This window comes from Mandrillus leucophaeus, unplaced genomic scaffold (assembly GCF_000951045.1).
Source record: "Mandrillus leucophaeus isolate KB7577 unplaced genomic scaffold, Mleu.le_1.0 Scaffold262, whole genome shotgun sequence".
Lineage (NCBI taxonomy): Eukaryota > Metazoa > Chordata > Mammalia > Primates > Cercopithecidae > Mandrillus > Mandrillus leucophaeus.
The window spans coordinates 1171129-1197858 of record NW_012102721.1 but is presented as its reverse complement, the minus strand read 5'-3'; the positions used below and the strand labels follow the sequence as shown (position 1 = coordinate 1197858).

Below are 26730 nucleotides of genomic sequence, written 5' to 3'. Positions count from 1 at the left end.
CTCGCTCACGGCCTTGCAGGCTTCAGCACTCCCCTCATCGCATGAGTCCGTTCTCACACTGCTGTAAGGAACTACCTGAGACTGGGTAATTTGTGAAGAAAATGGATTTCATCAACTCGCAGGGGACGCTGTAACCTACAGCCTATAGCTTAACCATGTGTAATCAATTGCTCATCAATGTTATTTGTGTACACCAATGAGAATTCCTGGCAAACAACTTTGTATCAGCCGACTCCCTACCTCTCTTCTTCTTTCTAAAAATCCATGTCTACCTGTGCTCTTTGGAGTTTAGATTCAGGACAACTTGAATCTATGCTCTCAGGTTGCATTCCTCAAGCTTGGCCCAAATAAATGATCTACTTGGATTATTTTTGCCCCAGCTTCTTCCTTGCAGGTTGACAATCTTCACAAACAGCCCCTTGAAGCAGGCGTGTTTGAGATCAGCAAGGTTAAGTAAGCCCCCAAGGTCATCCCTTTCCTCGGCAGGAGAATGACTGAGTCCAGGCAGCCTTAGCTCTGATGCCTTTCTGCCTTGGACAAGGTGCCTGAGCCTGTCGCTAGTGTCTGGGGAGGCACAGCTGGGGTGGTCCCCAGCAGGAGCTGGACACGTGGATCCGGTTGTAACTAGTCTGGGACCACCTACACAGGAGCTGTGGGCCCAGGGAAAGGTAAGACCATGTTAAGGCCTTGGGTTCTCCTTTTTCTCAAAGCTGAGACCCCTGCCCATGTCAAGTCACACATTTGAAAATGCAGCCACATTCACATCACATGCGTATGTATTTGGGTATAAAATAATTTGAAATGATTTTATACATTTATTTAAAAACATAAGTAGGCTGGACGCGGTGCCTCACACCTATAATCTCAACACTTTGGGAGGCCGAGATGGGTGGATCACCTGAGGTCAGGAGTTCAAGGCCAGCCTGACCAATATGGTGAAACCTTGTCTCTACTAAAAATACAAAAATTAGCCAGGCGTGGTGTCATGTGCCTGTAATCCCAGCAACTCAGGAGGCTGAGACAGGAGAATCACTTGAACCCGAGAGGCAGAGGTTGCAGTGAGCTGAGATCACGCCACTACACTCCAGCCTGGGTGACAAGAGCGAAACTCCATCTCACACAAAAAACAAAAAAGCAAACAAAAAACAAAAGTAAGTTATCCTGCTTTTGGCTATGACGTTTAGCCAAGTAATCTGTACACTAAGGAATGCTTTCAAAGTTGTGTTATTTTTATAATAGAATGGAAATTTTTTGAACACCACAATTTAGTGATTTTTAAAGGCCATAAATATTATATTGTGTACACACTTACTTAAATAGATTGGTTTTGTTTTTGCCGTTTTCATATTCTGGAGACAATCTGTATTTTTCCTTTCCCCAATTTTAAATATTTTTAAATATTTTTTACATGACTAGCTTGTGTCCCTGGGCCCAATAGCAAAAATGACTACAGGCAAGGACTACAGAAGGGCAGCCAGGTGGGCCGGTCCAGCCCACAGTTTCGGAAGCCAGGCCACCTGGGTCTGAAGCCTGCCTTGACACTTTCTGGTGGTCTGAACTAGTGACCTGCTTTCTCTGTGTCTCAGTTTCCTCTGCCAAATGGGAGCGATACTAGTATCACCCTCCTTGTTGGAGTTTGTGAGGGTGAGGATAAAATGAGTTACAAGCAAGCGTGTACTCGACACGTTAGCTCTTATTGTCATGGAACAGAAGGATGTTAAGAACAACATGGGGCCAGGCACGCGGCTCACGCCTGTAATCCCAGCACTTTGGGAGACTGAGGGGGGCGGATCACTTGAGGTCAAGAATTCAAGACCAGCCTAACCAACATGGTGAAATCTCATCTCTACTAAAAATACAAAAATTAGCCAGGCATGGTGGCATGTGGCTGTACTCCGGCTACTCAGGAGGCTGAGGTGGGAGGATTGCTTGAACCTGGAGGCAGAGGTGACAGCAAGCCGAGATTGCACTACTGCACTCCAGCCTGGGCAACAGAGTAAGACTCCATCTCAAATAAAATAAAATAAAATAAAAAATCCTGGGAAGTGCCATTGTTTCTGGAGCTTCAGGAGGAAGTAGAGGCAGGAACGAGACTGAGAGGCGGGAAGGCTGTGTAGCTAAGCCATCACTAGGGAGTGTAAGGAAGGGGAGCATAGGAGAAGAATCTCTTCTGGAGATGGAAGCCAGCCCAGAATGCATGGAGAAGCAGAACCCACCAGGGTCCGAGGAATGGGGGGGACACGCTTTCATCTAGCATTGTGATCAGCCTTGTAGGAAATGAACACACTCCACATGTATAGACACTTAACAAATATAGCATTTGCACCTTACAGCAGGGCCATAAAAATGATGGGTGCAAGCTGAAACTGGACAAAACAGTCTTAATAATTAAGGGGAAAATTGTGAGCGTTCTGTGACCTTTAAACCATTATGTCAAAACATTCAAGGTTGTCTTAGCATCAGTTATAAATGTACAGTATAGGGAAATAAAAAGAAATGGAGTAACTAACATTTGTTTCATACACTGTGATTTAAACGTTCCAAACATGAAAGTGTTTTACTTCTCTGCAGAGAATTTATCAAGAGCAGTTCAAAAAGTGCCCGGCTTCTTCTCATCCTATGATGTTGATGTGGTTTGGGTCTGTGATGCCCACCCAAATCTCATGTTGAATTGTCATCCCCAGTGTGAACTGGAATCCCCAGTGTTGGAGGTGGGACCTGGTGGGAGGGGAATGGAGGTGGAGTTCTCATGAACAGTTTAGCACCATTTCTCTTTGGCACTGTATAGTGAGCGACTTCTCACGAGATTTGGTTGTTTAAAAGTGTTTAGCACCCGCCCCCACCCTCTCTGCCACTCCCCTGCCACGTAATACGTGCTTGCTTCCCCTTTGCATTCCGCTATGACTGAAAGTTTCCGGAGGCCTCCCCTGAAGTGGAGGAGATGCTGCCATGCTTCCCGTACAGCTCGTGGAACTGTAAGCCAATGAAACCTCTTTTCTTTATAAATTACCCAGTCTCCGGTATTTCTTTTTTTTTTTTTTTGAGACGCAGTCTCGCTCTGTCGCCCGGGCTGGAGTGCAGTGGCGCGATCTCAGCTCACTGCAAGCTCCGCCTCCCGAGTTCCCGCCATTCTCCCGCCTCAGCCTCCCGAGTAGCTGGGACTACAGGCGCCCGCCACCTTGCCCGGCTAATTTTTTGTATTTTTAGTAGAGATGGAGTTTCACCGCGTTAGCCAGGATGGTCTCGATCTCCTGACCTCGTGATCCGCCCGTCTCGGCCTCCCAAAGTGCTGGGATTACAGGCTTGAGCCACCGCGCCCGGTCCCCGGTATTTCTTTATAGCAATGTGAGAATGAACTGAGAGAGATGCACATTACTAAAGCATCTTTCTAGGCATTGGTGACTTGTCCTATGCCTTTCTAAGTCTGGTTCAGCTTCCAGCTGAAATTTCTGCACATAGGACCAAAGCAAAGACTGCATGCCTTTATTATCTAACAGTGACCATCTTCACAACATTGCTATAAAGAAATACCGGAGACTGGGTAATTTATAAATTATCTATTGTATAATGTGTCAGGTCGTATCTATACCCATCTTTATACTGTAATCTCTTAAGACCACAAGAACTTTTCTGTCCATATCCTGAAAAGTAGATCTCTACCCCTTTGTTTATTCTTTAAGGTTTCTATAAATTTAGGTGATAGAATGGGTGTTCTTATCATGAAATCATGAGCTTACCAGCGTAAAATGACGGAAATAACTTAGTTCTGTAATAAATTCTGGGCAGCTTCGGATTAAATTTCCTTCAATCTATTTTGAGGTGTAAATATTTCTCCTGGGGAATCATTGAGTTCGGCTTTCTAATTTGATTTGGGAGAAAAGGAAGTGAGGTCTTTCTGCCTCATAGGGAGCAAAGCATTTCATTGCATTTGGGAGACGTTTAGATATCTGTGTAGGTGTTTTTAATAAGTTAGTTCACCTAATTGTATTTCCTCTCCACTAAAGAAGAAAAGTCCTACCCTAATGGGTTTAATCTTCCTAAATTATTTTCTGGTTTTAATTGTGCTGTTTCCCACAAGCGCCTAATTTAATTATAAGATTGTAACGCTTTTCTGTGAAAAGCTTGCTTGCACGTTAGGAATGCTGGGGTTCAATGTTTTGGGGAGGGGAGAAGACGGCTTGTTCACTCTCTCAAGGGTGAGCAGGGGCCAGGCGCGGTGGCTCACGCCTGTAATCCCAGCACTTTGGGAGGCCGAGGAGGGCGGATCATGAGGTTGGGAGATCGAGACCATCCTGGCTAACACCGTGAAACCCCGTCTCTACTAAAAATACAAAAAAATTTAGCCGGGTGTGGTGGCGGGCACCTGTAAGTCCCAGCTACTCGGGAGGCTGAGGCAGGAGAACGGCGTGAACCCGGGAGGCGGAGCTTGCAGTGAGCCGAGATCGCGCCACCGCACTCCAGCCTGGGCGACAGAGCAAGACTCCATCTCAGAAAACAAACAAACAAACAAAAAAACCAAAAAAACAGTGAGCAGGAAAAATGCCCGAATACTCGCCTGCCTCAGTTGTTCAGGTCTTTGCGAAGTGTGCAATGTGAGAGAGCCAGACGAGTCAGGCCCTGTGAAAGGCCACAGCTCTGTCCCGGGATGCGTCCAGGCGTAAGCTGCAGACGCACACTCGGAGGGCTGGGATCGTCCTCTGTTGCCAGGAAGCAGCTTCACTTCAAAAGCCATTTGCTTTTGCACAAATAATAATAAATCAACTGACCTATAACCCTGCAATGAATTCAGGAAATGTGTGTCCCACTAAACAATTAGTGTCCTAGAGTGACATATCGAGCAGTTATTTTTGCAACAGCTTTTAAAGACATTATACTACATGCAGAATAAGAAAGAAGGAGAAGGAAAAGGAATTACTTTTCTTTTTATTTACTGTGGTGGGAAAAAGACGGATCTTTTTGCAGTGGGAGGGTTTTAGCTTCTAGGAAATTCACTCTCAAGAGCAGCTTCCAGCCTTTGAGATGCCCAGGTGTGCAGGAAGCTCCAGCCAGCTTGGCTCAGTGGCTCCACCGTGCCTCTGGGCAGTCCCTTATGCATAAGGAACTACTTGGACTGGCGCAAGAATGGGGCTGCGGGCATGCGGAGCACACCGGGATTCTGAGAGAAGAGAGAGGAAGGTAGCTGGCGGGTCCCTCCCATGGCGTGTCCAGTGTGTGCATGAAAAAGTGTGATTTGGGGCCGGGCATGGTGGCTCATGCCTGTAATCCCAGCACTTTGGGAGGACGAGGCGGACGGGTCACGAGGTCAGGAGTTCAAGACCAGCCTGGCCAATATGATGAAACCCCGTCTCTACCAAAACCACAAAAATTAGCCGGGTGTGGTAGCACGCGCCTGTGATCCCAGCTACTCAGGAGGCTGAGGCAGGAGAATTGCTTGAACACAGGAGGGAGAGGTTGCAGTTAGCCAAGATCGCACCACTGCACTCCAGCCTGGGTGACAGAGTGAGACTCCGTCTCTCAAAAAAAAAGCATGATTTCAGGGGGAAAAAAAAAAAAAAAAAAGCAAAGAAGGAAGACCAGGAGAAAGAAAAATGCCAACATTTTAACTGGTGGGATTACCAATAGTTTTCTTTTCTGCATTTTCTAATCTGAAAATAATTTTTAATGATTATGACCATGTGTCATTGTGCAGGGGTGTGTGTGTGAGAGAGAGAGAGACAGAGACAGGCAACAGAGAAACAAAGCAAGATGGCTATCTTGACTGATAATGACGGTGACATTTTTAGTTTAAATAAATTTTAGAGGACACAAGTTCCCTACGAGAAAAAAGTACCAAATATAATAATGAATTCTGGGTTCTTCCATATTAGGTAAAGAACCTGGACAACATCATAGTTTGTTGTCATTTTTTCCTAAAGCAGCATTCCTTAGAAGCATTCCTAAGGGGTCTGTTCTTTAGAACAAGAGTCCAAAGATGTGTTCCATGAAAAAAAAAATGAGAAGTTTGGAAAATAATCACCTGCTGGTGACTCCTTCATTTACTTATTAGTAAATATTTGTTAATAATTGAGATCTCACTATGCGTGAGACACCCTTCAAGACATGGAATATTTAAGATACAATCTCTGCCTTCCTAGTGCTTATATAGTACTGTAGATATAGACGAGAAGGCAGACCAGTAGAGTCCAGGGACATGGGACCAACGTAGCTGCCATGATGATCCAGAGAGAGAGAGAGAGAGAGAGAAGGACAGAGAAAGACTTCTTGGCATCTCACCACAACCACTTTTTATCTACAGAGCAGTAATATTTTACAATATAACTACAGTTTCCTGGGAAGATCGTCATGTGCAGACTGGTTGCAGAGAGAAGGAAATTGTTTCACCTTCATCTTTCTGGTAAGGCTGGAAGACACAAGCCATCCCTTGTTACAATTTTGAAGGCTATAGGGAAGGCAATTTTAACGGAAAGATGACTTCTTTGACGGATGCAAATGGAATGAACTCCAATGGAGTCCTTTCAGAAGTCACTATGCAGTTGTAGGATGGCTGCAGCGTAATTTGATTAAACAAACAGGCAAAGAGAAGCAAGAAGAAAGCCAGGAGGGCATGGTTTTATGTCAAGGTTCTCTTGAGTTAGTGAGGGTGTGTCCTGCTTTCAGACTTGTCTACGTTTTAATTCTCAAAACGTCGTTGCTTGAATGGTGCCACTTATTTTAGGTTTATTTCTGGCACATTGAATGGGTGAGGCTTTCCCAGAATCTTTCATAAACTCAGTTGCCAGGCTTCACCCCCCATCACCATCCAAACCCTCACCTACTTTGTGCCATCATCTACCAAGATTTTCAGGGAGAATTCTTTATGCTTCCCATTTACCTCTTCAAAAGAAAGCTTTGTCCAGGGTTGACATTGGAAGGTTCAACATATCCCTGATGTCCGGTTTCCTTAGGTCTAAACATCTGTAGACTATTTAACCTCAGACTCCTGGACTGAGTAGGCAATTCAAAAAGAATTTGCCAAATACTTTTAAATCTTAGATCAGTGGCTGGCACAATGGAAGATGTCCAATAAATATTTGCTGAATGAAGACATTACAATATCAATTGACAGAGGCAAATGTCCTTGGTCATTGTAATCTGCCGTAATGGTGGAATCTCAGACCGATTTGCTGCAATTATTTTTTAAGACTTTGCTATGCTTCACTTATGATGTTACAGTAAATATATTTTTAAGTAAAGAATTATTTTCTTCTACTTTTTGGTTCAAATTCTTAAACTTGATGTTTAAAGAAGATAGAAAATGAAGTAAACCTTGGAATTTAATGAAGCCTTATGATTCTTAAATAAGTAGAAGTCAGTCCTCATTACCTACTCATTCCGTAATTCTCTTCTCCACAGGGCCATTTCCAGATATGAATTGCAGAGAAATATTTCAATATATCCTCACCCAAATATGCTTTTAAAAGTACATTTCTTTTAATATAATAAGATTTATATCCTTTGTGTTTGTTTAGAGGGTAAATCTGGATTTGTATTTCTAGAAGTTGCTTTCAGTGAAGAAATTTGAAGGAAATAGTATTTCAGAAAAATCAAAACAAGCCATAGAAATCTAATATTTTTCAGATACTATATTGGGCTGCGTGAAGTCTAAATCCATAATATGTATGAATAATGTATTCTAAAGTAAATACTATATTTTGTTAAATTATTTGGCAAAATTAAATTCTTTAAAATGACCTTTTTTCTTGTTTCGAAGTGATGTGCACGTAAAGAGGCAGTGTAGACTGGTGGTTAGGAGCACTATGGAGTCAGAAGCCTGCTTCAGAATCTTGGCTACCTCTCTTACCAAGGATACAGCTGTGGGCAGGTTACTTGTTCTCACTCTCTCTTCTTTTTTCCATCTGTAAAACGACAACAATCAACCACCTAAGTAAAATGGCCTTTGCGAGAGAGAAATAAATTAATGTATGTTGCTATGGTTTAAATGTGTCTCCTCTAAAATCCATGTAGCAACTTAATCCCACTCTGATGGCCGTGTTAGTCTGTTCTCACACTGCTAATAAAGACATACCCAAGACTGAGTAATTTATAAAGAAAAAGAGGTTTAATGGACTCACAGTTTCACATGTCTGGGGAGGCCTCATAATCATGGCAGAAGGCAAAGGAGGAGAAAGGCACATCTTATATGGCAGCAGACAAGAGAGTTTGTGGAGAGGAACTCCTATTTATAAAACTGTCAGATCTCATGAGACTTGTCACTACCACGAGAACAGGATGAGAGAAATTCAATTATCATCCCTGTGATTCAATTATCTCCACCTGCTCTTGACACATGGGAGTTATTAAAATTTAAGGTGAGATTTGGGTGGGCACACAGCCAAACCGTATCAATGGCATTTAGAGATGAGGCCTTTGGGGATGCGATTAAATCCCAGTGGAGTAGAATAGATTAGTGCCTTATGAAAGGGCTGGCAGGAACTAGTTTAGGCCCTTTTGGCCTTCCCACCCCTTGTGCCATAGGAGACCCCTCCAGAGAAAGCAGCAACAAGGTCCCATCTTGGAAGCCAAGAGAGCAGCCCTTACTGGACACCAAACCCTCCAGCACCTCTGTTTTGGATGTTCCAGTCTTCAGAAACATGAGAAGTAAATTTCTGTTCTATATACGTTACTCAGTCTGTGGTGTTTTGTGATAGCAGCACAAATAGATTAACACATGTGAAACACTTAGAGCTGTGCTTTGCCCAGAGTAAGTGCTCAGTAAATTTTGTGAAACATTTGGCAAGTCAGTAAAAGGAGAACTGAGAAAACAAAAATTACCCACTTTCCACCACTTGCAGAATCCACTAGTAGCATTTGAACATACTACTTTCAGTCTATTCCTATCCGTCTTATGAGAGTTTACTACTTATAAAATATTTACACTTTTTGCTTCACTTGACACACCACAAGCATTTATTTGTATTATTTAAAATATTTTTAAAAATCCTCTGCCCCTTCTGTAACTTCTTTTCTTTCTTTCTTTCTTTTTTTTTTTTTGTGATATAGTCTTGCTCTGTTGCCTAGTCTCTAGTGCAGTGGTGAGATCTCGGCTCACCACAATCTCTGCCTTCCAGGTTGAAGCAATTCTCCTGCCTCAGCCTCCCAAGTAGCTGGAATTACAGGTGTGTGCCACCACGCTTGGCTAATTTTTGTATTTTTAGTAGAGATGGGGTTTCACCATGTTGGCCAGGCTGGTCTAGAACTTCCGACCTCAAGTGATCCACCCACCTTGGCCTCTCAAAGTGCTGGGATTCTAGATTTGAGCCACTGCTCCCATAACATAAGGCCGTCTTCCATAGCTTTCTTAACCATTTCCTATTTCCCTATTGTAGGATATTTAGATTGTTTCCAAGAACATCAAAATGCCTTAAAAATATTAACAGTTTTATGCTTATTGTATGGAACATCTCCAAATCATATAGCCTTTTTACCCTTCTTGCGAGTGAAGTGACATACAGTTTTCAAAACCCTACAGAACATGGTGTTTTAGACATGGCTGTTGAAACATGATGAAAGTAAAGTTTTTTATCTGTGTGTTGAGAAAAAATGATCAGTTAAGAGAAATGATAATATGGTAAAATACGCTAAGCACTTTATATATTCCTAGCACAGAACCTACCCCAAATACTTCACATGTATTAACCCATACCTCACAGCTATCTCAAGAGGTAATTTTCTCATCTCTACTTTGGAGGTTAGGAAATTGAGTCACTGAAAGGTTGAATGACTTGCCCAAGGTCACCACTCTAGTAAATTGAAGTGTTGGGATTGGAACCTAGGAAATCTACTTCCAGAAACTATTCTCTGCCACTGAATCTACACTGTCTTTTTTGATGTAGAGTATTTATTCTGGGTATTTAATCAGAAATGCTCTACTGCTGATTTCTTTTCATTATTCTTTATTTGGAAGAAAATAGGAAGATCTGTACATCATATCCAAAGCCTGGATGAGCCTTCACATAATTAACTATTTAGGCATTTGTTTTTCTGGACTGTAATTTAGAGCTGGTTCCAAATTTTAGTGGGTTGCTTCCCACCCTATTTTAAATTGGGTTATGGTATAACTTTGGAGAGAATGACTACACTGTTTTAGAAATAAACCTCTCTTTTTTACAGACCAGCAGTTTTTCACCGAAGTGTACATCTGTTGTGAAGAAGGGGTGCAGCTGGAAAAAATAGAGCGTCAACTGTATTTGCTGTGTAGGTTTTTCAAGCAGCTCCCCAGGACACATTTGAGCAATATGCTTTCCATTTTGCTGCCCTTTTCCAAATCACACAATTAATAGATAGCAACCCAACATCCACATACACTCTGGGGGTTGTGGGAGAGTTGAGGGAGGGAAGAGAATTCCTGCACACATGGGTTGAATGGGTGGTAGGGCGGAGTCCTAGTTTTTCATTCTATCTGGAAAGGATACGACTTGGCTTCTCTCAGAGAAACGAGCCCGCATGTGCTGGAAAAGGAAGTCACAGAGAATTTTCCAGGGACTGGTACAAAATGAAACAGAAAAGTAGGACATGAAATGACAGACTCAGGTGCTCTTACTGCAAAGCCTGTCTTGAACTTGAGCATTGCTGGGAGAGGTGTGGGATATGATTCTGCTAGTTGCTTCATGGCTCAGCCTCATAAAACATAGTTATTCCCACACGGGATGCTGATCTTTTCTTTTCTTTTTTTTTTTTTTTTTTCCTTATTCTTCCTTATTGCCCCATTGTAAATTACAATCTTCTCTCTCTGTCCGTCCCCAAATTTCCAAGAAATGGAATGAGACTTTTATGACTCTATTAGAGGTCTAATAGAAATTGAAAATGAATCTGTGAACCCAAACTATCTGAGATAAATCTCAGTCAATTTAGGAAGTTCATTTTGCCGTAGATAAGGACGTGCACTGGTGACACAGCCTCAGGCCACATGTGTTCAAGGTTGTCGGGGCAATAGCTGGGGTTTATACATTTTAGGGAGACATGAGACATCAATCAATATATGTAAAATGTATCTTGGTTCAGTCTGGAAAGGCAGGACAACTTGAAGCAGAGACGGGGCTTTCAGGTCATAGGTAGTTAAGAGACAAATGAGCTGGTCCGGTGGCTCACTCCTGTAATCCCAGCACTTTGGGAGGCCGAGGCAGGAGGATCACAGGGTCAGGAGTTCAAGACCAGCCTGGCCAACATGGCAAAAACCCATCTCTACTACAAATAAAAAAATTAGCCAGGCGTGGTGGTGTGCACCTGTAATCCCAGCTACTCAGGAGGCTGAGGCAGGAGAATCTCTTGAAATGGGAAGGTGGAGATTGCAATGAGCCGAGATAGCGCCATTGCACCCCTGCCTGGGCAACAAGAGCGAAACTCTGTCTCAAAAAGAGAGAGAGAGAGAGAGAGAGAGAGAGAGAGTGGGGGAGAGAGAGAGAGAGAAAGAGAGAGAGACAGACAAATGATTGTATTTTTTTGAGTTTCTGATTAACTTTTTAAAATGAGGCAAGTAGATATGCATTCATCTCAGCGAGCAGAGGGATAGGAGGCAGGTTTGACCTAAGCAGTTTCCAGTTTGACTTTTCTCTTTAACTTAGTGATTTTGTGGTCCCAATATTTATTTCCCTTTCACAAATCCAAATATATTTGTCTCTAGATATTTTATTTTATTATCGTAAAGGGTGGGATTTCAGAATATGCTTTTCGCTTTATTAAAAAGACTACGTATTTGCCTTTAAAATTTCAGGTCTTAGAAACATTTTGTTTTAGAAGTCTTTCCTTGAAAAATATGCAGATTGAAGCAAAATCTACTTACCCTAGCTTTTAGGAGAACTTCCTTCCTGAAAATGAACTTTTGCCTACGTGGCCTCCTTTTGTTTTTTCAAGTTTATTTAAATAGGAATGATAACTACCTGTATTTAAACAGCAATCCAAAGGACAGAAGGTCTTTTTCCTTGCAAAGGGATGCTCATAATTTCATAAAGTAATGACACCAGCGAAAACAATCACCCCAAATTCATTTCCATATGAAAAGAGAACCAGTGTAACTTGAAAAGGCCTTTTATTAAATTTCAAGGGCAGAAATGGGGAAAAATTCTAAATGTTGAATCACAATAAGGCTTGCTAGGATTTTCTCCTGTTTACCCGCAGAGCCCGCTCTATACTTCAGTGCTGAGCAGGGGGTTGCCAGGCGCCTGCACCGAGGCTGCAAAGCACCCTGTTTCCGTTCTCTGGCCCGCCTGGCATTCCCGACGCCGAGCGGCAGTTGTGTGATTATTTTTCTTTTCCTTTAGCCGGCCCAGGGCTGTACTCGGTGGCTGCTCTTCATCAAATTCCTTCTTAAACAGTGGTCATGTATTCCGGTGCATCTATTATTTTCGAGTCCTTTGTTCTGCTTTGTGCTCACACTGTAATCTCAGCAGCACAGATTCGCCTAGCAGGGCTTTGGGGTGCTTCCCCGACTCTCCCCCCACCTTCACACCAATGCACTCCGGCACTCCGGGAATGGTTCCGATGGGCGTCAGGTCCACTCTCTGACTCCTGCTTTGCGAGCATCTTCAGGGTCAGTGCATCCAGGGACCTTTTCATGGCACCATTTGCCTCGAGCGCCACCGCCTGGACAAAACTGGAACAACCTGTGCCAGTTGCTGAGAAGGAAAAACACCCGAGATGGAATTTCTAGTTTTTGTACAACCCTCATCCTTTTCCATTTTCTGTAAAGTGACGATGACAGATATTTTTCGCTTACTAATGCAAGTATTTTTCCTCTGAATAAATATACCAATTTCTCTGGCAATAATTTGGGTTTAAAAATACCGAGGCTGGCCCGGCGAGGTGGCTCACTCCTGTAATCCCAGCACTTTGGGAGGCCAAGGCGGGTGGATCACGAGGTCAGGAGTTCGACGCCAGCCTGGTCAACATGGTGAAACGCCGCCTCTACTAAAAACACAAAAATTAGCCGGGTGTGGTGGCGGGCGCCTGTAATCTCAGTTACTCTGGAGGCTGAGGCAGGATAATTGCTTGAACCCGGGAGGTGGAGGTGGCAGTGAGCAGAGATTGCACCACTGCACTCTAGCCTGGGCGACAGAGTGAGACTCTGTCTCAAAACAGAACAAAACAAAAAAATATACTGAGACTGGGCATGGTGGCTCATTTCTGTAATTCCAGCACTTTAGGAGGCTGAGGTGGGAGAATAGCTTGAGCCCAGGAGTTTGAGATCACCCTGAGCAAGACCCTGTCTCTACAAAAATGATTTTAAAAATAACTGGGTCTGGTGATGTGCGCCTGTAGTCCCAATGACTCAGGAGGCTGAGGAGGGAGGATGGCTGGAGCCCAGAAGTTGGAGGCTGCAGTGAACCGTGATCACGCCACTGCACTCCAGCCTTGGTGACAGAGCAGAACCCTATTTTTAAAAAAAGGAAAAGAAAAAATAAAAATACTGAACTGAGCACCATCCTGATACCCTCAACTGTACATTACATAAATTATATTCTTTAGAATTCTAAACGCTGAGTAGGATGTGCTTTGGTAATATAAAAATACAAGAGCAGAAACAGGCAAGAAAATGAGGAAATTTTTTCCCTCTAGCATTCTATCCATGGTGGACAGGATGGGTGGAGTGCGCCTAAAGTGCTTGTTTGGTGGGTGCCCCCCTCCCCGCTCCCCAGTGGTCAACACAGAGCACTGATGCTGCAGGCCCAGACTCCAGAACAGACTGGATGGAACAGCTCTGAGAAGAGTGTGCACAGAGTGTGTGTATGTGCCAGCAAATACCTCTGAAAGCAGTCTCTTGGGGGCAGCGAAAGAAAATATTAGGATTTCTCTTCATACTTATGTTTATCTCAAATTTCGATATTTTTATTTTTATAGGACACATAAAATTATTCGAAAGCTTGTATATTATTTACAAATCAAATCAGTATTTTAACAGATATTGGGTGTGTGGTTAAAAAATTGGTTTGCCAAGGAGATGGTGGAAGGATGATGATAGCTTCCCTTGGACTGAGCAGAGGTGGGGTGAGCAGGGCGTGGATCTTTATCTTTCTGCCTAGGGGGCAGCTGTATGCCCAAGGAACTGGCTCCCTTTTCCCACAACTTACTCACAGACTGCCCATGTGCAGGAGTGAGGGGTGCAAGGAGCCACGCTCAGGAAAGAGTGCACGTGAGGGGTGAGGGGTATAGGGAGCCGGCACCTGGTGATTTTGCACTTGGGGGTTGAAAGGGACAGGACGGTGGGCGGGTGACCTCTCCAGGAAAGGGTCCTGGCTACTGGTTGGGCAGCAGCGTGGAAAGGAAAAGCCCTGCGCTCTCCTCTAGAAAGGAGAGGACTGGAATGAGGACACGGGCTGGGGTTTGAAGCATTCATTATGACTTTCAAACAAAGTTAGACTTTTTTTTGCAAGTTCTCCCAAAGCTTGAAAAAATAATTTTCTAGTAGAAAAAAAAAATTTCTAGACAACAATCCACCAGTCTAAAATTGCGCCAAACTAAGGATGTTCTTAACATGGCCCCCAGTGGCATTGCAAGACAAAAGGAAAAAAAAAAAAAAAAAAAAAAGAAAGAATCCCATGCAGCTGGAATAGGGCCTGGCCTACAGGTAATTTAGCGAGGCTTTCTCTCTGGATAGGGAGGTTGGGATGGGATTTGACTCAGAAGAAGGTTCTGGCCCTGCCTCTGTCAGCCTTACGATGCAGCCTAGGTAAGTCACTTCACATCCGTGAGGTTTTCTTCTTTGCTAAACAGACGACAAATGTGTACCGAGAGTTGGCTGGGCATCAGATGCCGGTGGAATGGGGTTCTGAAGACAATACGTGAGCAGGAAACTGAGCTCATCTTAAAGGGTTTGCAGTTAAGTCTAACTTTTATTTCAACTAAAAAATTAAAGCTCAAAATAAAAGTATAAGGAAGATTAAAAGGAAAAAATATCTAAATATCTAAAAGACGACAAATTGTAGAGACCTCCCAAGCTCTGTAAAACCCTGCGTTTGGTTACAGAAGTTTGCTGCCCTTTGTGTAGATGATCCTAACCAATTGAAAAAGAACTGGAAACTTACACATCATATCTATCTTTGAATATGTCTATTTCCAAAGCGGACGATGAAAACAGAATTTTATATCTGCAATGGACTGAATATTTATGTTTCCCTCAAAATTTATATGTTGAAACTCTAATCCCAAGATGATGGTACTTGGTACTGGGAGCTTTGGGAGGTCATGAGGGTGGAACCCTCATAAATGGGATTAACGTCTTAATAAGAAGAGGCCAGGGAACTTGGTAGCTCTCTTTCTACCATGCAAGGATGCAATGAGAAGTTGGCAGCCGTCTGCAACCTGGGAGGGAGCCCTCACCAGAACCCAACCATACCGGCAGGCTGATCGCTGACCTCCAGCCTCTACAGCTGTGAGAAATAAAGTTCTGTTGTGTATGAGCCACTCAGTCTATGATACTTCATTATAGCAGCCTGAATGGACTAAGACAATCTCTATATTTGAATATATATATATATATATATTTAAAGTGGATTAAAAAATAAAATTAATGATTCAAGGGCCAAGTTGCTATTCTTTTTAAAAAAAGATTATTTTTGATAGACATTTGGAAAAAGAAACGAGAAACTCCAAGTTACAAAAGGAGAAGTGGGAATATTTTGATATGCAGCCCAGCTTTGGCATAGCAATACAGATCGTTCTTCCAGTGATAGCTTTGACTGCAATCCTAACACAAGTTGTGGTCTCTCTGCTGTGACTCAAATCACAATAGAGGACAGAAACCCCATCTTGCTTTAAGAAAAAGGCCAAAGACAATGACCTGAGTTTCTAGTTCACGTACGTCTTGCTGGCAGCTGTCAAATTTATGTATTTATTTTTAATATGAGGTTTAAAAACAGAGGCTTTCTTTTGAACAGCCTGGGGCCAGGACATTTTATTGGTGTTGGATCTTGTCTGCAGTGGATAGCAAATTCCTCATCACATGGGTCGTTTGGTGACTGTGTGGGTGAGAGAAATTAGAATTTGGCCATGATTTGGAAATGTTCCGGTAGGTTCCAAGAGGCGAAGTTTCTGGAATCACTGAAGACATAGTATGCTGTGTTTGCTTTGCAAGAGAGTCTGTGGGTGGCCAGGGGCTGGGGTGAGGTTGGTGGGTGGAGAGGTGACATTTCAAGCTGTGGTATCTCTGCCAGTTGGGTGTCACTTGGTTCCTGTCTCTTTCTTCTGGTTTGGAGGAAACACAGTTTGTTGTGCCTGCTTGGTTTTGTCACTAATCTCAAATAAGTCACCCAGCTGGTCTAAGCCTTATTTTCTCGTCTGTAGGATCAGTTTTGTGTACGCTGGGGAGGCGGCGTGACTCAGCCAAACAACCTCGAGCAAGGGAGCTCCGGGGTCTTCTCTACCACTCGGGGGAGGGCGTATTGGTCAAATATTTTGGAAGCACCATTTGCAAGTATAAATCAAGCTCCATATCAGCCACATGCATGCCCTCTGACTCAGCTGTTCTGCTACTAGGAATCGTCCTAAGGAGTAGTCCAGCAACGGACACAGAAATTCATGTACATGTTCATTTACTCCAAACCAAAATCTAAGACAAGCTAAATACTTAAGGGTAAGAAGATTTCTAAATCAATTAAAAGCCATGTTCAATGCACTATTGTGTAGGCATTTTAAATTCTATTTTCTAAGCATATTAACACAAGTGTTTCCTGACGCAACATTAAAATTGTAAAAAGCAAGACAAAATGTAAAAGTATATTGCGTGATACTAATTTTGCATCAAATATGTGACATACATACTTACATGAAAAAAATCTGGAATAAAAATAACCACATGTGAACAGCATTCCTAAGAGATTAATATTCTTTATTTTTTTTCTTAAATATTCACATTTCCTACAATGAACATGTGTTGTTTTCATAATTGGAAAAATATTACCAAAAAGTAAAAATTCAAACCCCAGACAAAGAATGGAGTTTGTGGTCTGATCTGCTGTCTAGTGTAATTGTGGACACTTCTGGGACTCCGAAGGAAAATGGCAAAGACTGTGGACTCTAGAATCAGACTGCCTGGGTTCAAATTCTATCTCTCCTTTATCTTGGTTGTGTAGCTGAGGTAATCTACTTACCCCAACTGAAACTGAGGCATCTCTGTGGCTCGGTTTCTTCAGCTGTGAAGCGAGGATAGCAGTAGTACTTGTCAAGAGAGTTAAAGGAGTCAGAATATGTAAATCCCTCAATAAGTGCTATAATCATTAATATCTGTAAAAATACAAATCTGTAAAATAAAATCTGTAAAAAAATAAAATCTGTAAAAAAATAAAATCTGTAAAAATATCTGAAGCAGGGTAGTAGGGATTAGATACATTTTTTGATTCTGTATATATTTTAAAGGAAGCACCAAGTGAATTTGCTGATGAATTGGATGTGAGAAGTGAGAGAAAGAGAAAAATTTTAAAAAACACTATTAATTCAACAAATGTTTATTGAGCCCCTACTATGTGCCAGGCACTGTCCTAGGTGCTGGGAATGAAGTGTACAGCAGTGACCAATGCAGGCAAATTCTCTGCTCTCACACAGGGACGTTTTAGCAGGGTAGACTAACAACAAATAAACAGGGTGAAAGTGTTAAGAAGAAGAATGAGGCCAGGTGCGGTGGCTCATGCCTGTAATCTCAGTACTTTGGGAGACCAAGGTGGGTGGATCATGAGGTCAAGATATTGAGACCATCCTGGCCAACATGCTGAAACTCTGTCTCTACTAAAAATACAAAATCAGCCAGGCGTGGTGGCACGTGCCTGTTATCCCAGCTACTCAGGAGGCTGAGGCAGGAGAATTGCTTGAACCTGTGAGGCGGAGGTAGCAGTGAGCTGAGATCGCACCATTGCACTCCAGCCTGGGCAACAAGAGCGAAACTCTGTCAAAAAAACAACAAAAAAAAAAAAAAAAGAAGAAGAAGAAGAAGAATGGGGGAAAGTGTGCTTGTTGGGGAAGGCCTTGGATAAAGTAACATTTGAGTGGAGACCCGAGTGAGCATGGGAGTGAGCCATTCAGCTATGTGGAAGAAGAGCATTAGGAATACAGTTAAAAGTCAGTGCATAGGCCCTGCAGTATACTTGGCATGTTTAGGAAACAGCAAGAAAGCTATATTGGATTGGGTTTTTCCCAAAGCAGACTCTGAGGCAAGGATTTGAATATAAGTAGAATACTTGGGAGGTGATCCCAGAAAGCCTGGTAGAGAAGGAAAGTGAGACAGGGAAGGGAAGAAGAAAATACTAGGTGCATGAATGAGCAAGCTGTCACCATGGGCACCAGTGGCTCAGTCCTGCTCAGGACCCAGGACAGTGCGTCAAATAAGCTCTCAGTATTTTCCCACCCAAGGGATAAGGAAGCAGAGATATTGATTCTCCAAATCCGGTCTGACATTAGCTGAGGGCTGCTTTGCAGCATTGTGCCTTTCCTGAGTGTGGGCTCAGTATGCCAGAGAAAGTACTCGGGTCAAGAGCCACAGATACTTATAGCAGGAAGGCACAAATGAGTTGAGAACCCGTGAGTGTTGTGGGGATGTGGCCTGAGCACTGAGAGGGTCTGCTACAAAAACCGGTGCAACTGCAGTAGAACCAGCAAGGGTGACAGTGGTAAGAGCTGATGTCAAAGAGGTGAGGGGCAGAATCTGATCACTTAGGGCTCTGCGGGCCATTGTAAGAAATCTTATTCTAAGTGATGGGGGGTTGGGGGGGTGGTCATCGTAAGGTTGTGAGAAAAATAATGGCATGATCTGACTCATTCTGGAAGAATACTGGCTCTCCTCTGGAAAATGAAGTGTAGGGGGGCACATGAGAAGCAGGAAGATATCAGGGGTGGCCAAAGGATGGCCAAAGTCAAGACCAAGGATGATTATGACTTGAAGCAGGATAGTAGGGATGAGATACATTTTTTGATTCTGGATATATTTTAAAGGAAGCACTAAGTGAATTTGCTGATGAATTGGATGTGACAGGTGAGAGAAAGAGAGAAATCAAGAATGACTTCAAGGTTTTGACATGAGCAACTGGTAGAATGAAAATGCCATTTTTCAAGTTGGTGAAGACAGTGGGAAGCGGTGATGGTGGAACGGTGGGAGTGGGAACAGGAATTCAGCTTTCATTATATTAAATATGAGGCATCTGTCAAGACTCTATCTCATCTTATTTTTTACTAAGAATTTAAAAAGTACAATGTTATAAGCCATCAGTAAATATTATCTTCCCTCCCCCATTAATTCTCCTAAAGCTTTTTCCAGCTTACTTCTTGTATAGATGTTCTACGCTCACAAAAATGTTGTATCACAAGCAATCAGAAAATGATATAGTTTGAATATTTGTCCCCTCCAAATCTCATGTTGAAATTTGATTCGTGGCTGGGCATGGTGGCTCACATCTGTAATCCCAGCACTTTGGGAGGCCGAGGTGGGCAGGTTGCTCGAGCTCAGGAGTTTGAGACCAGCCTGGGCAACATAGTGAAACTCCATCTCTACTAAAAATACAAAAATTAGCCAGGCATGGTGGCATGAGTCTGTAGTCCCAGCAACTCGGGAGGCTGAGGTGGGAGGATGGCTTGAGCCTAGGAGGCAGAGGTCATGCCACCACACTCCACTCCAGCCTGGGTGACAAAGCCAGAACCTGTTGAAAGAAAGAGAGAGAGAGAGAGAGAGAGAGAGAGAGAGAGAGAGAGAGAAGGAAGGGAGGGAGGGAGGAGGGAGAGAGAGAGAGAGAAAGAAAAGAAAGAAAGAAAGAAAAAGAAAGAGAAAGAGAAAGAAAGAAATTTGACTCACAATGTTGGAGGTGGGGCTTGGTGAGTGGTGTTTGTGTCAGGGAAAGAAGGAAGGAAGGAAGGAAGGAAGAAAGGAAGGGAGGTAAGGAAGGAAGGAAAGTAAGGAGGAAAAGAAAAAGAAAGAAAGAGAAAATAAGCAAGGAAGGAAGGAAAGAAGGAAGGAAGAAAAGAAAGAAAGAAAGAGGAAGGAAGGCAGGAAAGAAGGAAGGAAGGAAGGAAGAGGGAGGGAGATATTTGACCCCCAATGTTGGAGATGGGGCCTGGTGAGTGACTTTTTTGTCCTGTGGACATATTTCTCATAAATGGCTTGGTCCCTTCCTTGAGGCAATAAGGGAATTCTTACTCTATTAGTGCGCATGAGATTTGGTTGTTTAAAGGAGCCTGGCACCTTCTCTCCTTTCTCTTGCTCCCTCTCTTGCCATGTGATATGCTGGCTCCTCTCTCCCTTTCACTATGATTAGAAGCTCCCTGAAGCCCTCACCAGAAGCAGATGCTAGCACCATGCTTCTTGTACAGCCTGTAGAACTGTGAGCCAAATAAGCCTCTTTTCTTTATAAATTACCCAGCCTAAGGTATTCCTTTATAGCAACACAAATGGACTAGCCCAGAAAAATCTCAACTTTATACAACAAAAAGCTCATTTATTTTTCATCGTGTGTGTGGGGATAGATGATCTAATCTAGGCTCAGCTTATTTGGCTTGGCTTTTCCAATCTTGCCTGGACTTGCTCGTGCATCTACGAATTGGCAGGTCAGCTAATCTACACTGGGCTCATCTCTACCACCCTGTGACAATTGTTTTCCTTATGTGACCAGCAAGCTAACCTGGACATGTTTTCCCATGAAGAAAGCAAGTGGAAACACATGAGGCCTCAGAAGGGCTAGACTCAGGCCTGATACACCGTCAATTCCACATTGCTCTGTTGACCAAAGCAAGTCATATGGCATTTAAAGTCTACAGGCAGTAATACATACTTTGCTATTTTGTGTGTGTGTGTGTGTGTGTGTGTGTGTGTGTGTATGTGTGTGTATTGGGAGGAGGAGAAAATGAATATGTTTGAATAATAAGTTGATATAATCACCCTCTTATTAATAGTATTAATCAACATATGTTAACCTCAATTGAAAGATTCCAAAAGTTTCATCCAATCATAGTGTTAGACTCAAAGTTCAAGATCTCATTGTCTACATCAGGGCCGGATGTAACTCCTCTTCACTCCTTTTGGAGTAAAAGAACACATTGATTTCTCCCCTCTACACACATATTCAGAATAATATAGTAAAATGAGGACAGAATACTTATAGTAAACACACCTCAGTAAAAGGGAGAAGAATGGGTGGCACATATTAGTCATTGGTCCACAGCAGTTTTGAAATCTCACTTGGCAGATGTTGCCAGGCTCCCCTGCATTGATGGTGGTGAGTGTTCTCTGATTAGCCCCAGGTTCAGGTCACTGGGTCTATTCCTCATTTCATTGTTTGGCACAGCTCTTGGCTCTGTTCTCTGAGTTCCCCTCCCTTTTGTATCCTCTCCTGGGGCACTTCTGAAAAGGACTTTAGAAAATATGCTGTATTGGTGGCCCAGAAACTTTCCCAGTTGGCTTTCTTTTTGAAGAAAGTTGGGACTGTGACGATTACTTTTGTGTGTTAAGTTAGCTAGACCATGGAATCCAGATAGTTGGTCAATTTTTAGGTGGGAATAATACTTAAACCAGTAGATTTTGAGTAATGCAGATGACCCTCCATAATGTGGGTGGGCCTCATCCCATCAGCTGAAGACTGATAAAAGACTATCTTCTCTGGAGAAGAGAAAATTCTGTCTGTAAATTGCCTTTGGACTAGAGCTGCACCACTGACTCTTCCCTGGATCACAAGCCTGCCGACCTTCCCTACAGATTTTGGACTTGCCAACTTCCACAATTATATGATCCAATTCCTTAAAATTCCTTAAAATCAATCATTCTCCATCCCTCCATATCTATCTATCTATCTATCTATCTATCTATCTATCTATCTATCTATCTATTTTCTATCTATCTATTATCTCTCTATCTATTGAACTCTTCAGAGTTCTGGAGAACTCAGATTTTGAACTTGCCAGCTTCTACAATTATATGATCAAATTCCTTAAAATCAATCCTTCTCCATCCTCCCGTCTCTCTCTCTCTCCCTCTCTCTCTCTCTCTCTCTCTCTCTCTCTCTCTATCTATATATTGAACTCTTCAAAGTTCTGGAGAACTCAGATTTTGAACTTGCCAACTTCTACAATTATATGATCAAATTCCTTAAAATCAATCCTTCTCCATCCTATCTATCTATCTATCTATCTATTTATCTATCTATCTATTATCTATCTATCTATTGAACTCTTCAAAGTTCTGGAGAACTCAGATTTTGGACTTGCCAACTTCTACAATTATATGATCAAATTCCTTAAAATCAATCCTTCTTCATCCTCCCATCTCTCTCTCTCTCTCTCTCTCTCTATATATATATATATATATATACACACATACACACACACACACACACACACATAACTCTTCAAAGTTCTGGAGAACTCAGATTTTGAACTTGCCAACTTCCACAATTATATGATTCAGTTCCTTAAAATCAATCCTTCTCCATCCCCCATATCTATCTATCTATCTATCTATCTATCTATCTATCTATCTATCTATCCATCGATTGATCGATCGATCGAACTCTTCAGAGTTCTGGAGAACTCAAATACAGGGGCCCAGGGATCCTTTTATATTTGGAACAGTTTCTGGCTCTCTTAGAAAAATTTGTGTGTTTTACATATATTTGGTTTCAGTCTAGTCTTTGTATCAAAAACCATACCCATAATTCATTTAAAAATATTCCTTTCTCGTTGTGCTCACTGGTATTATAGGTGGTGTATCTGACTGCTCTCACACCCCACCCTTACGTTTTCTAAAAATCTTTTTGAACAATTGAAAGGATTACTAGACTCCACCTTAATTCTTATGAAGCTCTTAACAATGTATCTTACAACTGTGTGTTTGACTTGGTCTTTACTCTGAGGTCAGGTCTTGCTGGAAGCACCCTGGGGTTGATTATTGCTCCCAGGCTGTATCCTAATTTGAAAATATTTTGCTGACTGGAAAGGCTGGAAATGAGAAACAGTTTTATTTTCTAACTCAGCACGTTCCAAATTCTTCATAGTCCCTCCAAATTCTGCTTACAAACTGGCCAGTTCTTTTCTAAGCTCATCTCTTTTTTGAAGTCAAAAGCAACCAACCCACACTTTCAGTATTCTGCCTGGAGATGTCCATGCCTAGATTCATAAGTTAATTAGGTACATTTTCTATTTCAGACTCCATAACATGAATCATTACTGTTCAGCATCCTCAAGTTATTTTTTTCTCATTATCTTCTCAGCCTCCTTAGGTTTCTCTACTTCCTTCCACTGGTCCCCAAACCATTTCAACATATCTTGGGTTTTTGTTAGAGTAGCGCTCCACTTCTGGTACTGATTTCTGTTCTGCTTTCTTATGGCCATAGTAATGCTGTGTAAGACACAACCACACAAGCTCAGTGGCATACGACAGTAGGCATTTATGTAATTCATGTATCTGGGAGTCAGCAGGGGGTCAGCTAATCTAGGTTGGGTTGATTAGTCAGGGTCTGCTGATTTTAGTAGGTTTGCTCACACATCTGGGGGTCAGCCAGCACTTGGCTGATGTATAGTGGGTTCAGCTGGAGTGGTTCAGCTCTGCCTATGTCTCTCATCCTCCTCTTAGGAGCAAGAGTCCAGCCTGGCAGTCTAGTCTCATGTCCATGGCAGAGCAAAATAATTTGAGTGGAAACCCATGAAGCCTCTTAATGCTAGGCTTAGAATTGGCACATCCTCAATCGCCTCATTCCACTGGCCGAAGCAAGGCACATGGACAAACTTAAAGTCAAGGAATAGGAAAATACACTTATTCTTCATGAGAGGATGGGAGGGTGAAGAAAGAATATTTCCAATCAATAATCTAATCTATCTACTCCCAGATTATTCTAATAAGGCCATGTTTCCATAACAAACTTCTTCAGAATCTACAGGTGAATGGTCCCCGTATGGTTTTGAGTTAAAGCTAACCCAAAGAGAAATTTGAGTGAGATTTTAAAAGCAGACGTGAAGCTGTGGCCGTTGCTGTCTGGAGGCCTTGCAGTCAGCCAGATGTGGTGGTGGGGAGATGTAGCGGTTGCTTGGGGTTTTCAGGTGGGGTTCTCTGTCCTCCGTTCTGCTGAGCCCATGATCCTGACTGCTGGCCTTCCCAGGTGTCTGGCTGCAGACCCTAAGAGGTGACACAGTGTCAGCGGCAACTCCCTTCTTGAACTCTACCTTTGTGGCCTCATTTGGCAGCAAGGTGTGTTTGGCTGGTGTCACCACCAAGGATCCTCTCCTCACACCCCCTGCCCCTGAGACTTTGGCTTATTCAGCTCCCTCCACAACTATATAAGGTCTAATTTCTACAATAAAACTTTTTTCTCATAACACTCACAGCAACTCTGCTCCCCTGCTCAAGCGCCACCTCGTTGACACAGGCCCTGAGGCTGCCACAGTCCCATGCTCCCACCACCTCCAGGGCTCAGCCAGGATCCCTGTGTCTGCAGCTGCCTCCTGAGTTCAGCAGCTCAATGCCAAACTCTTGAATGCTTCTGGTGTTTCTGTAGCCAACTCATGCATCAAAGCTTGTCTCCCCAAGCCCCTTTCACCAGGCTACTGCTCTCTGCTTCCCACAGTTTATCTAATCAAGATGATAAAAGACGGTGGACTAATTTTGTATTTTTAGTAGACGAGGTTTCTCCATATTGGTCAGGCTGGTCTCGAACTCTTGACCTCAGGTGATCCACCCGCTTCGGCCTCCCAAAGCGCTGGGATTACAGGCGTGAGGCAAAATTAGCCAGGTGTGGTGGTGCATGCCTGTAATCCTAGCTACTCAGAAGGCTGAGGCAGGAGAATCACTTGAACCTGGGAGGCAGGGATTGTGGTGAGCCGAGATCACACCATTGCACCCCAGCCTGGGCAACAAGAGCGAAACTCTGTCTAAACAAAACAACAAAACAAAACAAATATCAGATGGTGGACTCCATAGTGTGATGGGTCATTCCCTGATCTCATGACATGTCCATATATTGGGTCAGGGCCTCTGATAACACCAAACCTAAGTGATGGGTCTAATGGTGTGTGACTCGGCTCTGTGACAGTTAGTAGGAAGCCATTCGGGGATCAGTTAGGACCTTGTAGAATCTTCTGTGGTCTGAGTGGCTTTGGTTCCTCTGAAGCTGGGCTGGAGCAGAACTTCATTCATTTTCACACTTCTTTGCTTGAATGAATTTTGTGTTTCCTATGAAACACACAGAGGTTTTGTCATAAATAGGTGGAATTATAAAATCAAGGTACTTTAAAAATAAATGAATGTATCAGAACTTAAATTTCTAAATAAAAATTGGCCTCTTCTGAGTAGCTGGCTTCTGAGCTTACACTCTTGCTCCTATGATAGCTTAAAGCATGTGGCAAACACCTTTTTTCAGGCTTTGTTTAGCACATTAAAGAGTGGTGACAACGCATTCCATCTAAGGGAGAGCTCAACCTTTTGTAACAACGAGGAGTCAGTTTGTGATTAATCCGACGAATAAAGTGAGTTGTCAATGTCAGTGAAATTATCCCAGGACTAAAAAGGTGGGTCTGAAAAGCTGTGTCAGGGAGGTTCTCGGGAGATGTTTTGATGTTAATCCTGGAAAAAGGTCACAGCCTTTCCAACAGACAGCTTGAAAGAAGGATGCATTAACTTAGATGTTAGATTGTGGTTTTAAAATAAAATAATGGTAGTTTAGGGTCCCACAAGCCTAAGACCTCCACTGCATTTTTATTAGTAGGTATTATGGAGACAGCCGAGTTAAAAGGGCTCCCTGGAGAATCTACAACCGGCCTGCTCACTGAGGGATGGGGCGGGGCCTTGGGAAGTGCCAGTTGTTTGCAGTGGGGAGGGTCCTGGCCTCTCCTGTTGCTGGGGGGTAACCTGGGATTTAGTCTGTGAGATGCAGGCCTGTTAACAGGAACCCCTCTCACTTTGCTGTTTTTTGTTTTTTTCCTTTTCAAACAATAAAATTCCATTTTTTTCACCCTTCTATGTGTCCGCGAGCCTTATCTTTCCTGGTCATGTGACAAGAACCTGGTTTTAGTTGAACTAAGGAGAAAATCCTACAACATTATTGATTTAAAACCATTAATGCAAATTATTATAAATCAAACCAATATTTCCTTCACTTCTTAAATACCATGCTGCTCCTGACGATGTCTGCTTCATTTCCTAGCAGTTTTACCAAGGCCGATTTGTCCTGGAGGGAATTAAAGAGTGTGATCAATAAATTAGCCCATGCTGAACTAAAAATGGGTGGTTTTTCCTTCTTCCTGGGGAGTGACTTTCAGCTTTGCTAGCCGATGTTGCTAGCAGGACCAATCTTTACAGCTAAGCTCAATTCCTTATCAATTGAAGTCCATCCAGCAAAACAAAAACTACTTAAAATTATATGAAATTGCCTTTTCAGGTTAAAAAAAGTCAAATATTGGTGAGTTAATATGACTAACCTAATATTTCAACCAGTTCCCTGCCAGTGCCTCCCACCAGCCAAACTCAGCCAGAAGGCAGCTGACAAGAGAGCTCAGGCACCCGGCTTATAGCACTGAACTGGGAAGGGAAGAAAAGGCTCTCGGGACCCAGGGAACGAGGCTCCACTCAGAGGCAGGGAACTTAGAAGAAATGCCCAGGGTATCACAGCTAGACGAAGACTGGCTGAGCACTGACAAAGAGCTTCTCTTTTTGGAAATAGGGTCATTACGGACGTAATTACATCATGATGAGGTTGTACTGAGTTAGAGTAGGCCCTAAATCCAATGACCAGTGTTCTTACG

General features: G+C 42.8%; 1 long non-coding RNA gene across 1 annotated transcript; it reads left to right on the top strand.

The window, feature by feature from the left end:
* Positions 1-6295: 6295 nt before the first annotated feature.
* LOC105542564 lies at positions 6296-7702 on the top strand. The gene is made up of 2 exons (XR_001006493.1): positions 6296-6394; positions 7393-7702. It is a non-coding gene; the product is annotated as an uncharacterized LOC105542564 (long non-coding RNA).
* Positions 7703-26730: the final 19028 nt, after the last annotated feature.